The sequence below is a fragment of the Xenopus tropicalis genome, chromosome 3 (assembly GCF_000004195.4).
Source record: "Xenopus tropicalis strain Nigerian chromosome 3, UCB_Xtro_10.0, whole genome shotgun sequence".
In the NCBI taxonomy this organism is placed as follows: Eukaryota; Metazoa; Chordata; class Amphibia; order Anura; family Pipidae; genus Xenopus; species Xenopus tropicalis.
Window position 1 is genome coordinate 63,124,319 of NC_030679.2, and position 15,545 is coordinate 63,139,863.

Consider the following 15,545-nt stretch of genomic DNA (forward strand, 5'->3'; position numbering starts at 1 on the left):
AGAAAGAAATTGAACATTATAAAACATATATTGATTGTTCCTGTGGTGCTTTTCATTACCTAAGGAGAAGCATCAGGGAGTTGAGCAGCAATAAATTATGGCAAAGGATTAGGTCCATTCAGTTGTTTAATATATTACCAACGAGTGCTATAACTATATAGACTTATTACTGAACAATTATATATAGTGTGAGTGCTAATACTGTATATTTATAAAATCACTATATCGGTAATCATACTACAGTGAATTTTTTTCAGTCTGTAAATATCATACATACGTGGTCTCCACAATTTCGGTTCTATATATTCAGAAAATATATAACAGAATAAATCAGAACAAATATTAAAGCTGCTTAATTTTCTATAGTATAGTGGTGCCACTTGGTAAAAACTGTGTAAAGAGACAGAAAAAGTGCTAGGGTATAGTGTAACAATGTTTTAGAACTAGGTATAAAAGCAGCAATCAATAATAAATTTGATCTCTATCAAAATTTTACTTATTTAATCCATGAAAAAATATTTAAAAGGCATATAGCAATAAAATAATAAAAAAGGTAAGGATCCCAATCAAGTGGCAGCAAACAATACGCAACTTATTGATCTAAAGATTGTCCTTCAGTCAAAATAAATTAAAGAACTAAAAATTTAATTGTTTTTAATTATCTTATAATATAGAGATTACTATCTGATAAATGTACCTAAAACTATCATTGTTGTAGACACTCATCATAAAATGTTCTCTATCTGGATAACAAAGTGTCCTCCTAATATACTGCAATGCTACTTGACATTCTTGTCTCCCGTTATTCACCTTTACAATTATTCCCAAACTGAAAGATTGCCTTAATTTTCTTAAAGTTTTCACACTTTGCCCATTTCAAAATGCCATGTGCTAACCAATTGCGCAAGTTTGTGTATCTGGCACAAGTCTGCCCAATACACCTATTTATATATTGCACAAGACTTGCAGTGCACATAGGCACAAGGTGTCCTAAACTTCAACATCAATAGTCATTGACCAGATAGTAAGTAGAGGGCTCCCTTTATGCACCAATGCTATATTACATGTTTGTGTAATCACATGCAATTAAGGGAACTTTAAGTATATGCCTGTGGCCCAACTTCATTATGTCCAAAATGACTTGAGGGCAACTTTCAGGCTATTTACAACAGGCCAAACAGGTAAGTTGTAAGTTGTTGTATAGATTGTGCTTAGTGGCAGGCCCAAGCATTTGCACTGATTTGTGCCATGTGCAGTTATGCTGGAATTTTTAGGAAAAAACCTGCATTATAGGTAAAATAAACAAGGATTTATTTAAAACCATTTTTTGTAGATGGAAAAATTCTAATATTTTTTAACCCTTCATTTAGACCATAATGACCCCATTCTGCACTGGCCTTTGGAAAGAAGGTCTTTCCAAAGGAAATAAAGAATATCTAGGAATTTTTTTCTTTAAACTAGAGAACACAAATGCCTAGAAGAGCCTCTTTAATGATTATAAAAGCTTTGTAAATGACTACTGATCTTCCAGTAGAAACAAAATGCTCCTTTTGCCCATAGTTGAATAAAAATGTATTTCTACAATACTACTATCTTTCTTATACAAAAATAACCTAGCAAAGGATGGACACAATAGCCTGTTTTGACTCGACAGCACCCTGTTTTGAAGCAACCGCTCCTCTTTTGACGTGACCGGGAGTTTTTTGACATACCCGCAAATTTCCGTGGCAAAATTTCGCTGAAGTTTCAGAAAACAATTCACCAATGGTGAAATGTGAAATTTTGATGCAAATCCATGCCTGGCAAAACAAGTTTCTTATCACTACAGATGGGTATTTTGGTTAGGGATTCAACAAATCTAGGATTTGGTTTGGGATTGGGCCAAGATTTGGATCAGGATTAGTAGTCCATGACTAATCGAACTGTATCTGAATCCTTAAAATCACGTGACTTTTTGTCACATAAACATGGAAGTTGAAAGTTTTTCACTGCTTGAAAAGCACAGTTTTCCTTACTCCTAATTTGCCTGAGCAAAAATGGATTCAGATTTGGTTCGGTATTTGGCCCAATCTTTTGCCAATGGTGCGGCCTGATCCTAAAATAAAGGATTCGGTGTATCCCTAATTTTGGTAAACCAAACAACTGAGCTAGATAAGATCTCCTACATTATATTGGGCACTAAATTGTTGGCATATATTCAGTTTTATTTTGCTTAACTCATTACTCAAATTACAATCTTATTTTTGAGATACTGAGTTCAGGTTATAAACATATTACATGAAAATGTTGACTTTATAACGGTAGCTTGGGATATGTAGTCATTTTATATCCAGCTACCCCACATTTTAGGAGTCAACACTCTTGAGTGACAACTAACTAAAGGGCATGAAATTCGACAGCTTAATTATAATGTGACTGAAGGGACATTTGACTATCCATTTCATTGAACTGGAAAGGGAATAAAATTTGCCCCATTATAAGTGAATATTGATATAAGCTAAAAGAAGAATAAATATTTATGGAATCATGATGCATACATTCCAAATATTAAACTGCTTAAATATTTATAGATGGTTTATAATTTATTGTTGGATATAACATGGAGGACCTTTAATAATGGTTTAAAATAACTGTTCAGAATTTTTACAAATGAATGTGTTTTTTTACATCCAATTTCAGTAATAAGATCATTTGTATTCATGACTGTTTTCTATAGAGACTAATTAAGTTACAATAAGTCATACTTTTGATTCAGTTGCTTTAATACTCAAAAAACTGCCTAAACACACAGTGCATTTGCAGCAATGCGTTTGGAGCATTAAAATGTATTGTATTCTGCAAAAACAGCCTACAATAAATAAAACAATGTTTATTGTAGTGATTGGAGCACACACTAAACATACTTTCCTTCTTCAAAACCCCTCTAAACTTTCCTAAATGCTGCAGGTGGTTGCAAAGTGTGGCTGGTGGAACACTTCCATACAACATCCTAGAGACCCGGACCCTTAAATATGATGCCCCTATACTACATTGCAGAGAGAAATGTTTAGTGTGTGAGGAGTGCAGTTATGAGCACCTAAAGAGAGAATTATCTTTATAGACCTTGCATTCTGCAGTCTGTTCCCAGTGTGTTGGAATAGTTATTACTAGTGATGTTGGCTTACACCAGTGATCCCCAACTAGTGGCTCATGAGCAACATGTTACTCACCAACCCCTTGGATGTTGCTGTCACTGCCCCCAAACCAGGTAGTTATTTAAATAATAGTATTATAGAAATTGAATCAAAAGTATGACTATTATTGTAATTTAATTAGTCTCTATATAAAACACACATGAATAAAAATGATCTTATTACTGAAATTGTATGTAAAAAAACACATTCATTTGTAAAAATTCTAAACAGTTATTTTGTTTGTACGTGACTGTTCAAGTTTAATCGCTGATTGGTTGCTATGGGCAACATCACCGGTGATGCTAGTTTACACACTATATTAAATATGCCCCTTAGTCTTTATATGGAGCTTTGTAGCTATATGCAGTCTGAGGTGAGGTAGATTGCCTAATCCTAAGCATGGTGCTTATAGAATAAAGAAAGAAACAAGTAACTGGACTTTAAATAGGTTACTTTATACATATACTTATAACATTTGTCCGAACAGAATTACCCATACCAATCAAAAGGCAACAAATTAGGAATGATTCAGGATGGTATGATTCAACATGAATGGCTAGTATGTAGGTTTGACACTCCTGGAGCAGCCATTGACATAAGCTATTGTTGTTACACCAATCAGGCATGTGCAGTAGATGCCTCTTCGACCATCTTCACAGCAGAGAAAGAAGGCCAGTTTAATAGGTTAAAGGCAAGCTGCAGGGCTGTGGTGGGAATGAGGTAGCAAGATTTCGAACATAAGAGCAAAGGATTCATGGTACTGAAATAAAATGTCACAGGTTAACCTCTATGTCACATTAGGTTCCATGTTAGGCTAACGCCAGACAAGGTGTAGGGCGGACATTTTCGGCAAGCGGAAAAGCGCTTTTCCGCTTCACGAAAATATCCGCCCTACGCCTCGTCTGACATTAGCCTTAACTTATATTTTGTCCTACTTTTTGCAGTCCCATCCTTTCAGGACATGATTGTCACAGCACCTGTGTGCTCAGCTGTTCTCTCCTGATTAGACAATGAAAGATACTTAATGGTGCCTGGGCCAGACAGCCTGATTAACCGCACATACAGCTCTGTGTATGGGAGAAGCCAATGAGGCTCTGCTCTGTCTCTCTGCTTGGAAAAATAGAGTTTAATTTCTTCACATTCACTCTTTTTACACTCACATTTGCAGTAGTTCGCCTGCATATACTATATTTCATCTACTTCTACAAAAAACAATTTGGCACCTCCACTAATATTTACTTTTTGATTCTGTATTAAGGTTATCAGATCAGGCTGTATGTGCTACCCTGATTGCATTTCATTTAAATGCAGCCACGTTACAATCAGGCCTAGAGTATTCAAAGTGTCCCTGCATATTCACATTCTCTGGTAACATTATTCTAAATTTTAAAATTCTTACTGTCATAACATCGGGAACACCTGCAAAAATTCAGGTCTTTTTTAAACAATGCCAAAGTGAAATAGGATAGTTCACATGGGAAGAATAATTGTGCCAATCAACAGATGTTACTATATTCATAAGGGGCAATGCTAGGAAAAGGACAGACACAATTAAATGAACATATGGTTACTAGATTAATAAAAAAAAAATCTATTTCTGCTTTATTTCTTAGCTCTGATTTCATTTTGACAATGTAACAGCACAGCAGTTAGTTTAGCTTAGCTTAGATTGTTGTCATGGTGTGTACATTTTTTACTACAGTGTAGGGATATTGCAAAATTGTATTCATTTATGTGTGCCCCAGAAACGCATGTCCCTAAAGAAGACGAGGGGCTGGAATTTCTACTTGGCACGACGGTGTTTACCTGGGGTAAAACATTGACAATATAGTGATGAAAGATTGTCGAAATGTATTCAATGGGATGCAGGCCAGATCACGGGAATCCCCCAGTGTTATAAAAGACATGATGATGTCTTGGGTTATTCTTTCAGATCCCTCTCTGTGAGGAAGCTGAATTTAGATAGAGTACTAGCTAGAGATCATCATCATGTCTTTAAAACCCAAAGCTCCGTGGAGTTCTTACTCATTATCACCAGCAGAGGGGCCCAGTGTTTTGTTTAGGCATAGTGATTACTTGAGTTCCAGGTGTAAAAACCAAGCCACTGCCCAAGTACCTGTGAATGCTGATGTTAATTTATTATTTGTAATATTGATGAAGTAATGATTTTTCAGATGATTAACATTGAAGTCATTGTTTACCCATTTATTAATGAAAGAGAAAATAATATTGCTAGCTACTAGAAGCTAAGAAAAGTCCAGTGGCACACAATTTACAAGAAATGACAATGTAAATATATATATATATATATATATATATATATATATATATATATACATGTAATACAGGTTATACAAGAGCTCGTTACTAGCTATACATCTATGCAGAATCCTTTCAGCTAACACTAGCCCGCAACTCTTGAAAAGGTAAATTAGAATCTAATGAAATTGTCTTTATATTATAGTCAGGTGGAAGAGTAAAGATTGTTGCACAAAAGAGTTTAGCTTTTAAGGTTGATAATACATCTTGTATACCAATTTTACTTTTGGCACTAACAAAAGGTCTGTTTGTTGTGCTATTAAAGGAGAACTAGCCCCCCCCCCAGTTACAAAAGCCCCCTTAACTGCTCTGCTCCGACTCCCTCATGCTTTGGGTCTTACCGCGTATGGGATCATAGAATTCACAGTGCACAGTCTTTTGCTTCCACACTACTTTCTGTTACAGTTAGAGCTGCATTATTTTTGGTCATGTGATCTCTGAGGGAGCACACAGCCCATCACTAAATGGTGGATCAAGGGAAAGGATGTAAAGGGGAAATATTTACTCTGTGGTTAGGTATTCATTTGGGGGGTATAATTTTCCTTTAAGGGGCACACTGGAGGACAGGCACAGAACTGAACATCTACCCCATGGCTGGAGATGACACAGAGTCAATGTAAAAGTAATGTAAATGTAAAGCATCATTCAATTTTCTAAAACAAACATATTGTAATAAATCTGTACTGTCTCAGCTCAGTATAACTTCTGTGGCAGAAAAAAGAGTTGATAACCTGGATGTCCTGGCAAGAAGTTGTTTTATGATAGCTTTGCAAAATTCTCTACTTCCCTAGAATCCAGCCAGCATAAATAACACAGATATTGGGTTCATTATAACTCACTGGTACTAAAATTATGCATAACAAGCATTAAACAAATGAGTAGCAGGCACTTTAATGTTTGCTTAGCATCAGTATGGAACAGCGCAAATGAGAAATATCTCCTGGGACTCCCAACTACCTACTGAGTAAGGTAGCTCTGCTTTTAATATGTAGGGTTGATAGGTGCTTTTAATTAAGGACATTTTATATGCTATGCAATTCTTTACCAATAGAAGTGGTGACAAGGGATTAATTAGTTTGCTTTTAAATTATGCTGCACACCTAATAAATAGATTGTGACACTTTATGTGCTTAAAATAGGCCGGATTAAATTCAGCATCCATTTATAAGGTAAACCCAATGGTTTTCATTCCATTAGTTCTCCAGTTTTCTGTGCCAGAACCCCATCCCAACCCCCACTGGGTTAAACTTACTGCTCTCTGACTGTAAGAATGGAGGATTTGCCATTATCATAGGAGTCTATGGGGCTGATTTACTAACCCACGAATTCGAATCCGAATTGGAAAAATTCCGTTTGGAAAACGAACATTTTGCGACTTTTTCGTATTTTTTGCGATTTTTTTCGGCGCCTTTACGACTTTTCGGAAATTATCGCAACTTTTTCGTTACCAATACGATTTGCGTGAAAAAACGCGAGTTTTTCGTAGCCATTCCGAAAGTTGCGATTTTTTCGTAGCGTTAAAACTTGCGCAAAAAGTTGCGATTTTTTCGTAGTGTTAAAACTTGCGCAAAACGTTGCGCCTTTTAAGTTTTAACGCTATGAAAAAAGCGCAACTTTTTGCGCAAGTTTTAACGCTACGAAAAAATCGCAACTTTCGGAATGGCTATGAAAAACTCGTGTATTTCCGCAAAAATCGTATTGGTAACGAAAAAGTCGCAATAATTTTCCGAAAAAATCGCAAAATACAGATCATTACGAAAAAAACGCAATCGGACGCATTCGGCCCGTTCGTGAGTAAGTAAATGGGCCCCTATGGATGATGATTATATTGTGGAATTTCTTTCTGATGGATCTGGCAATTAATTATTTTGTGTTTAGATTTGAAAATCAGAAAATTTATATTTATAATTGTGATGATTAGTATAGATATAAAACATATTACTGTTGTCGTAAGTTATTTCTTTGCTATGATATATATTTTAGAAATCACATTTGCTTGTTTTGCTTATAGAACATTCTTCATGTCTATCTTAAATATCCAAATTCCCAATGTATAATCGGGGTGTTCCAATGTATAATCAGGGCATTTTAGGCAAACCCATGATTTTCTTGTATACATGAATGTGTTACACTGCTAATTTATATCACCTTAAAAGTAAAGTATCATGCCTTGCAAACTCCAGATTGTCCACAATGTGCTCACTTTTCTTATCAATCCTTTTGAACAATGTAAATACCTTCTTTTCAGTAGTTTTTAGCATTTGATTTTTGAGATTAAAATGTAATAATAACCTGAAGCACAAAGTCACCCTGAGCTTTGTTTGGAAATAAAACATGCGTTTCCTCTAGAGATAACTAGCTTGATGTTACAAAGAGGATAAGCCACAAAAAGGTACATGAAAGTTGTTTCACAATGCTTCAGGGGCTATGGTCAACCTTCCTAATTTTATCCTTTTTGCTTTTTAAAGTTCAGTTTGTACTTCAGGCTACAGAGACAAAGAAATACTAGCATTGTAGACAGAGCAATAAAAAAACCCATATAAATGACAGCTCACTTGTATAAAATATGTTATAAAAATAAGAACAAACACATACCTACAGTGCTGTATAAAAGTGAACTGGTGCATCTTGCCCTGCATTTCAGGATAAGACAGAAGAAATGGCTGGCCAAATACCTCCCTTAAAAAGTTGAATCTCCTACACTGGTCACTTTGTGGCATAATAAATTATAAAAGTATCAGAATACCAAGGGAGTATAGTTTCTATATTTTGCTGTAATTTTGACATATGCTGACTCCTGGCAGGGTGTCCAGAGAAGTAGAACGCCACAGGAGATTGCTGTAAAAGGTATGCAGCCATGAAATCTCCTGTGTCATAGCCATGGGATTTTAGGGTTCCCTTTCGATAGGTGAGCCAGACCAAAAACTGTAAAATCTTACCAAGTACTGTCATTAGTGAATATGAAAACATAGATGGAAGAGAACAAGAGAGATTCACCTGTCAGAAAAAAATTTGATCAAACAGCAGGTCAGTTTAACCTTTATACACAAAGTCAGTTTAAACTTTTTTGAATTGCTATAAACCCTTTTTCAATGTATTTTTTATGATTATTAAAAAGTTCCAAATAAAATATTTGCTTGCCCTCACTGAGTTCGGACAGCAGATGGCAACAGTGAATCAGTGAGATAAACATACAAGTGCTCACCTTGCCAGATCCAGCAGTAACTCCAATACAATTTCTACAATATGGGTCAAAATCAGTAGGTCACTTGCTATCTAATCCAACGATAAAACATGGATTTACCTTTTATAATGGTCTAATATAAATTTTAATACTTAAAAAGAACCAAAAAGGATCCGCAGCCATGAGAGAATGGATCTTCAAACTGGGACCCAATACAAATCACAATGAATTATATTAGACAAGATAGCTCTTTCCATTAGGACTATTAGTGCTGCTGCGAAGATGGTCTAATATACAGGGCAGGAAATATAAGAGAAGAACCACCATTCCAATCATTTTCATCTCCTTCTACTTTGAAGTTATTTAATAAAGGTACAAAGTTTGCTATAGTTCTAATGACCTATAACAACCAATCATCAGGTACAACTGACCGATCTACAACACAATATTATTATATGGCATTCACACAACAATGCAAAACTTTTTAAAACCTTTATTGTGAGTCTAGCGTTTCAAGGACAATCGTTTGTTTCAGTTGCTTTTACAATATGCAGTTAGGTAATGGTATTTAAATGAAGGCCTTACAAATCACTCACACCATATTATGAAACCCATTTACCAAATAGATATTTACACATTTTAAGGAGGATATAGTGCTACCAAATACAGATGTGCATAAGAATCTAGTTCATTCATGAATAATAATATTATTAATAATAATAATATGTCATATTATGTTTGATATATAATCATACATATGTCTAATATTAAGAGTCCACAAGTGTTAAAAATTAAAAATGTATATGATAAACATTTAAAATAGAGTTAGTGATCACTTCTTTTTAGCTTTGACATAGCAATTGCTAAGGTGCGGTTCTTCCAACTAGCTTTTAGGAACATAAGATTGTGCATCAGCTAAGGATTGATTGCTGGAGGTAGCTCTATGCCCTTAGGCATAACTGGTCCTGGTCTAAAGTGAAGGGACCACAGTGCTGAAGGAATTCACGCCTAGTGTTTGCTCCCTGAACATTCCATTGGAGGGGATCTGTACCACAAACTTGTAACATAAAAGGTGTATCTTAAAGCTACCAAGTGCCACCAACATCTTCATCAACCATGTTTATGCTTTACAAATATTGACCATTACAGAAGGGTAATAGAACTACATTGCATTTTCAAGATGGGGACTTATCCTATACCCCTTTTCCTAAGGACAATATATTGTTGGCTCCTACAGCAGCAGACAGGAATTGCTTTATACAGATAATATGTGCTATTTGCAACTACTCCTTTCTACCACAAGAAACACCTGGGTACCATGGACACACAGATTTCATTCCAAAGTTTTCCACATTTTGAAAGAGACAAAAGCACTATCACGATTTGGCTATTTCATAAAAAAAAACTCTGTTGTTTTAAAAAGACTTTTGAACATGCATTAATTTCAAATTGGAAGTTGAAACAGGACTAAAGTCTGACACCTATGGGCTCTGTATGGGAATGCAGCCCAGCATTTATTTATTTTGTATCTGACAAGTTTAATTCTACTGTAAGTTATAATGCACATTGCATTTTATAGCAGGTTTATTTTAGCATGATAAATGTTTATTACATATCTCATGGCACTAGTGGTGTACCATTATTCACTGTTCTCATGCACAACATGATATATCACTTATTGCGTTTTAATGGTTTTTCTAGTTAAATATTAATATTTGTTCCCCCATTGGGGGCCCTAATATTTGTATGTTATTTCAAATGCCTGTGTCTTGTTGCTTATTTTATCATCTAAAAAAGGAAGACCAGTGAACACAATATATATACTGTACATTATGTTGTACCCTTGTTCTGTCAACATGAAATAGTCAATCCTTTTGTATAAAGCCTGCTGAAGTGGATTCTTTATAGTTGTTAAATAAAATATACAGTTGTAATTGTAAATTATAATTCATTACACTTATCTTAGAACTTAATTTCTTTGTATCTCTTGATCCCTTAATCCCTTGGTAATGTGACATAATATCTAATTTAAAGGAACAGTAACACCAAAAAATGAAACAGTTTCAAAGTAATACAAATATAATGCACTGTTTTCCTGCACTGGTAAAACTGGTGTGTTTGCTACAGTAACTCTACTATAGTTTATATAATAAGCTGCTGTGTAGCCACGGGGGCAGCCATTGAAGCTGGGAAAAAGGAGAAAAGGCACAGGTTACATAGCAGATAACAGATACGTTCTGTAGAATACAATAGTGTTTTATCTGTTATCTGCTATGTGCCTGTGCCTTTTCTCCTTTGAATGGCTGCCTCCATGGCTACATAGCAGCTTATTTATATAAATTATAGTAGACTTTCTGAAGTAAACACACAACTTTTACCAGTGCAGGGCAGCAGCACATTATATTTTAGTTGCTTTTATACACTTTCATTTTTTGGTGTTACTGTTCCTTTAATGTGTGTAGCAAAATGCTAATACAACCCTTTATCCAAAAAGGTTGTGAAGTGAAAGTGTGATTTGGGATGATTCGCAAATCAATAAAACCTTAAATTAAATTGTAAACATAATGGCAAACAGTATAAAGACACTATATCAAATGTTAAAACTGAGAAATTTTGTTTTCTGAAAAAATATATGCTTGTTTTAAATTGAATTCCAGCAACACATTTCATAAAAGTTTAGACAGGAAATACAACAGACTGAAAAGTTGTGTAATGCTAAAATATAAACTCTGTTTGGAACATCAGTATCATGACTGGGTATATGTGCGGATGCCAGAAAGTCTGGGTCTCTCAGAAGTAAAGATGGGAGCAGGTACAGTGCTCTGTGAAATACTGAGTGGGCAAATATTACTACAATTTAACAATATCATTCTTTAGGGGCCCATTCATTAAAACACAATTTTTTTTCCAGACAAAATATCATATTTTTTTACGACCTTTTCAGAATTCATTCAAGCTTTGGTATTGTGACTATCTTTTGGACAGGTTGGAGCTGCAGAGTGCCATTGAGTCCTATGGAAGGCTTCCAAACTCATGCATTGAAGTTTCAAAGCCAGAAAAGTATTCCCACTGTTTACAAACGTTTGGATACGATCTGGATACGTTTGTGACTTTCGGATCGCAACCATAATATTTTCGTAGAATCAAGAAAAGAATTTTCGCACATCAGAAATTATCGTGGTTACTCCAAATTTTTCCATTCGTGCTTTTAATTAGCGAAAATTTGTGGTTTAATGAATGGGCCCCTTAGTGTAAAATTGCAAACAATTTTGGTTATTTCATCATCTACAGTACATAATATAATTAAAAGATTCAGAGAATCCAGAGAAATCTCTTTATGCAAGGGACGAGGCCAAAAGACAATATTGATGCCTGTGTATGCCTCTGGGCCCTCAGGGCTCAGGAAAACTTCTGAAAAGCATTATCTATGAATTCCGTTCATTGCTGTATCCACAAAAGCAAGTTACACCTCTACCATGTAAAGAAGAAACCATACAAAATTTTGATCTAGAAACATTGCCGTCTTCTCTGGGTCCAAGCTCATTTAAGGTGGACTGAGGTGAAGTGGAAATCTATCATGTGGTCTAATGAATCAAAATTTTTAGATTATATTTGGAAATCACAGATGCTGCATCCTAAAGGCCAAAGAGGGAAGGAACATCCGTTTTGTTATCAGCCCACAGTTCATAAGCCAGCATACATGATGATATGGGGGTACATTGATGCATTGATGGCATGGGTACCTTGCATGTCTGGGAAGGCACCATTAATGCTGAATTATACATACAGGTTCTGGGGCAACATATGCTGCCATCCAGATGACATAATTTATGGAAGGCCTTTCTTATTTCAGCAACACAATGCTAAACCTGCGTTCTGCACATATTACTACGTGCAGAATGTTTAACTTGAATCAGTGAATAGATTTGAAATACTCTATTGTGTAAAAAAATGTGATTGCAGAAGAAAACCAATTGTCACAAAAAAACACAGTTGAAGAAAATGAGCGCAGCTATGATTTTTTTGCCATAATATACACAAAAAGGATTCATAAAAAATTAAGAAATCTGTCCCTTAGGGGCTGATTTACTTACCCACGAACGGGTCGAAATGAGTCCGATTGCGTTTTTTTCGTAAAGATCGGTATTTTGCGATTTTTTCGTATTTTTGGCGATTTTTTCGGCTTCTTTACGAATTTTTCGTTACCAATACGATTTTTGCGTAAAAACGCGAGTTTTTCGTAGCCATTACGAAAGTTGCGTAAAAAGTTGCGCTTTTTTCGTAGCGTTAAAACTTACGCGAAAAGTTGTGCATTTTTCGTAGCGTTAAAACTTAAAAGGTGCAAAGTTTCGCGTAAGTTTTAACGCTACGAAAAAAGCGCAACTTTTTGCGCAAGTTTTAACGCTACGAAAAATCGCCAGATTTTACGCAACTTTCGTAATGGCTACGAAAAACTCGCGTTTTTACGCAAAAATCGTATTGGTAACGAAAAATTCGTAAAGAAGCCGAAAAAATCGCAAAACATACGAAAAAGTCGCAAAATGTTCGTTTTCAAGTCAGAACTTTTCCAATTCGGGTCGGATTCGTGGGTTAGTAAATCAGCCCCCTAGTGTCAAATTTTCAGATTTCTAAAGCCAATATTCATGTTGTAATATGTTCATATAACAGAACCCAGCACGTGTATAAGAACGGTACTAGACTGAATAATATACTAGCATAATGCAAAGACCAGGAATAATCAGAGGTGATGATAATACCTTTGAATAAATCATGCGAAACCTACAAAGCCATCTGTTTAGTTGGAAATGCTTGCCACAAATACCCCAAAGTACTCTTAAATTTGAATAAAGCTTATCTCTATTCATGTCTGCAGATTGTTTGACTTTCTTTGTTCACCGGCTATCCCATGGGTGCCATCAACATATTTATATAATGTAGTAACAGAAGTTTTAGCCAATCTTTTAATCATTTCCAATCTGGAAGCGAGCATTCTTTGTCTTTCCAATGGCAAATGGCTTGCGTTATTTTGTTAAACCATAATTTATTTTATATTTCATGAATAAGATGAAAATTGACCATATCGTCCAGTGCTTTTTTTTTTTTTTTGTGCCAGCAGTCTAATTTTTTTCCCATTAAATTACAATGCTAACATAGTTTATCAACAATTTTGGTGCAACCCTCAAAGCAATAGTAAGTCCTTCCATAAGAATAGTGCTTATTGAATTTATTTTTTTAAAATAATACTAGCACTTGTTGTTTTATTGTTCAGTCTCGCATCATTGGATTTATGGTACAATTATTGTTTTCTTGTCTTCGTTTTTTGCAGAGAAGATGAGATATGTACAAGTAAAAAAGCGAGGTTGGCAGACTTTCTTTCCCCTACATCAGATGCTATGATTACACACTGCCAGTTCATAAATTGCCAGCATTTGTAATGATTCAAGGTCATATGTATCGTCAATATCCTTTATATATTTTATACTTTTTCTTACATTTTATTGTGTAGTCTATGCTGTATTTTTTGTTTACAACATTGTGTTAGAAAACAACAGTAAAAATAGTTTTATAGCAACTTCTGAGCAAAAAGAAACCATTACTATAAAACAGAAATGCTTAGTTTCTTTACTTTTAAGCAGATAACTTTTCCCAGCACTATAATTTCAACTGAATAATTTAGGGTTAATTTTTTATTTTTATTATCACCATATTTAAATTTGCAAGAACTGTCAAGTGCGGAGGTGCACCTGTCGCCAATCTATGTGCATCAGGAAGGGCACTCATCATGAAATAACATTAGGCACAGTGACAGGCAGACAGGGGCATTTTTGTTTAGGGATGCCATCATAAATCTTGGCGCCCGTACAACAAAATGATGAGGGGCCCTCCTGGATGGCTAGTGGTTAAAAACCAAAACACACATGGTGGCCAGGGACCCTAATGATCCTAGGTTCTCTATTAAAAAATAATCTCTTGCCTGTAATTTTCCCCTTCATTTCACTAGTTTAGAGCTAATGAAGGGGGAAATTGCAGGCAAGGAATTGTTGTTTTGTTTTTTTTTATTAAAATGGTATGGATTTTCAAATAAATAAATAATTTTATTTTTTTTTAATGGAGAACCTGGGACCATACGTTTTTGACTTCCACTTTAAATAACATACTGTAACTCTGTCACTTAAAGGAATACCATCATTGGAAAATGTGTTTTTATCAAAACACATCAGTTAATAGAGCTTCTCCAGCAGAATCCTGCATTGTGCTCTGATAAACTTCAGTTACATTTCCAGCTGAGCTGCAAGTATCGCTAAAAGTGGTAGATATCAGAATAGCACTCAATAGTAAAGAATCCAAAGTCTGACTTGAGACTCCTCCAGTTACATGGGATTAAAGGACAAGGAAAGGCAAAGTCACTTGAGGGTGCCGAAATGTTAGGCACCCCCAAATGACTTTAATCGCTTACCCCGTACCCCGGGCTGGTGCCCCTGTTAGGAGAAAAGAGCACCAGCCCGGGGTACCTAGAGCGCAGCACTTCCTCCTCCCCGCTCCCTTACTGAAAATGCCAGCGGTCGGTGCATGCGCAGTAGAGTTAAAAGCCGACTTTTCTGTTAAAAGTTCGGCTTTTCACTCTACTGCGCATGCACACACAGGGAACCTGGAAGAGGAAGCAATCGCTGCTACCCTGGGCTGGTGCGGTTTTCTCCGTACAGGGGCACCAGCCCGGGGGAAAAGGTAGGTGATTAAAAAGTCACTTGGGGGTGCACTCGAGTTTCTGCCCAGCGGGGGGGGGGGGGGGGGCAGAGAGAGAGAGTCAGAGAATCCTGGTCTCTATATATGTGCTTTGTATTTTTTGGTTAGCACCCGGCGAATGTCTA